This window comes from Pleurodeles waltl, chromosome 11 (genome assembly GCF_031143425.1).
Source record: "Pleurodeles waltl isolate 20211129_DDA chromosome 11, aPleWal1.hap1.20221129, whole genome shotgun sequence".
NCBI classification, from domain to species: domain Eukaryota; kingdom Metazoa; phylum Chordata; class Amphibia; order Caudata; family Salamandridae; genus Pleurodeles; species Pleurodeles waltl.
The window spans coordinates 938,182,651-938,184,972 of NC_090450.1; the positions used below are offsets into that span (position 1 = coordinate 938,182,651).

The 2,322-nt window shown below is 45.3% G+C and overlaps 1 non-coding gene across 1 annotated transcript; it reads right to left on the reverse strand.

Moving 5' to 3' along the window:
* Window positions 1-869: 869 nt before the first annotated feature.
* Window positions 870-1,010, reverse strand: LOC138266686 (U4 spliceosomal RNA). The gene has a single exon (XR_011199619.1). It is a non-coding gene; the product is annotated as a U4 spliceosomal RNA (small nuclear RNA).
* Between the last annotated feature and the right edge of the window lie 1,312 nt (window positions 1,011-2,322).

Consider the following 2,322-nt stretch of genomic DNA (forward strand, 5'->3'; position numbering starts at 1 on the left):
TTGTGTCTTGGTAGTCTGCACTGTCCTGCCCTTGAATCCCTGTGACGATCTCCTCGGGGATGACGGCTGCAACCATCTCCTCCATGTGGTCCAGGGCCTCCTGTTGTGCTGGACTCCCACCTCCAGTCTGCATTGCTGCCTTCCTGTTCCTGGCCATTTTCTCTTTGGTCCTGCGTTTACAGTCATGCCAGCGTTTCTTACACTCAGTGACTGTGCGGCGTTCTTCAGCCACACTGTTGATCTTGTCCACTATTTGCTTCCATATGGCCTCTCTCCTACTGAGTGGCAATTTGGATGTTATGAAAAGTTGGTGCTGGTGTTCCGTCACCTCTCTCACCAGGATTTCCTGCTCCTCTTCACTGAAGCGACACTTTCTTTTCTTTTTTTGGCTATCCTGGTTTATTTGTGGGACCTCTTGGCTGGTTCCTGGTCTGCTGTCATCATCCTGGGCTCTGTTGTGTCCACTGGGATCCATGTTGGCTCTCTGGTAACACTGCAGTTTTCGCGCTAGAATTTGACGCAATTGCGTGAGAAAAACCAGCGCTTTCACGATTGCGCTGTCGTAAATCGGCCCACGGTGATGTGCGTCGCCTTTACGTGGTTTTTCCTTACGACTTGACGCCGCTGTGTGCGTCACAATATCCTGACGCCCACCTGTTGGTTGCGCCGCCGTACGTCAAAGTATAAATTTGACGCCCGCACGGCGCATCCAAATGGCGTTAGACGGCGCAAATTTTTTTGACGCAAAACTGCGTTAGCGCAGTTTTGCGTCAAAAAGTATAAATATGGGCCTCTGTGTGGTCTAGCCGACACCAACACGTTCACATAAACTACTAAAAAAAATCTTATTTTTATACATTAATATTCAGTCTCCTTGGAGACTGTCAAAAATTGCCAATATCGACTATATTTCAAATCGTCATGGCGGGGTATTGGGTAAAGTTTTCAATAAGCAATAATCGCGCCTCGGTTAGACCTCATTGGCTACGATACTGCCACTGCGCAAAGCTAACAATAAAAAGGCGAATAAAGGTGCGTCTCGGGGTACCACCTCATGATACAAAGACCAAGGAAACGTTTAGTTGTCCAAGAATTACTACACCTCCACTGGCTTCTAACAGGCAAAATAATACACTTTGTTAGGATTGTTTTATCAGGTTCCGTCCACTCTCTGCCCCAAATATTCCATACCGGCGAGCAGAGAACTCTGGGAAATTTTATGCTAAATAGTTGCACAGGTAGCGCTGCATCCTAGTTACAGGTTTGATGCTCTTCATGTGAAGATGGGGTCCATGCTGCTAGCGATGTGGTGTGGAAATGGAAGAAGCACGAATTCTTAAAGCATGTCTTCAAATGTTTACCAAGGAGGCATGGTAATCATTGAAAGAAATGTAAATGGTAAACTACATTTTTCGATACAGCACTTACTGCAGGTGAGCCGTTTCATTGAGCTACACAGTTGCATTTGCTGCATTTCATTTACACCTTTAAAAAATACAATTTTGGTTTCGTCGTTTCGAAAACATCTTAGAGTGTGCCGGAGAACATCTGTAAAATGAGAAACTCGGGAAATGGTGGACTCATATTAAGGGGAAGAAAGGGGGCAATAAGAAAACATCAATGTTGCCCCCTTATTTATATAAGTAGTAACTTCAAAGACCTATATGTCTCTTCAACAGTCGAAGGAGATATTTTTGCTAAGAATCGCTTCAAGTAGGTCAGAGAGCACACCAGCAGCTAACCAATTTTCTGCTCGTGTGTGTAAAGCAGAACCGACACTTTGGAGAATACTGTATGCATTTATGTTTGCTACTTTGCTGTGACTATACCAACAAACTGGAAGCAGCGGTTGAAGTCCGTAAAAAAGTATGGGGACCGTGATATTGTGGGCCTAATTAACATGCCCTTTACACCACTGCTGCATCATTTTTTTATGGGCGCACCAGTGACGTTAGCAGTGCACAGAACTGCTGCAGATTTACAAACTGACACACGGGGCCCAATGCGTCAGTTTGTAAAGCTTTCCGTCACATTATACCTTCCCCAGGTATAATGTATGCAGGGTAGGCCTTACCAGGGAGAAAGCCACATAGTTCTGACGCAGTTAAATTTACATTTCACTTTGTCATTTTGAGACTTCACTGCGTCAAAACTGTACCGCCTGCTCAGAGTAGGCGTAAAATTGATGCTGGGGTTTTTCCAAGGAGAGCCTCCTCACATTGCTAGAGCAGTGTCATTTTACGGATCTTGTCCAACAACGCGTAAGCTCAGCGCCAACAGATGCATCACACTTTCTGATGCATCTGTGAAAACGTGCACCAT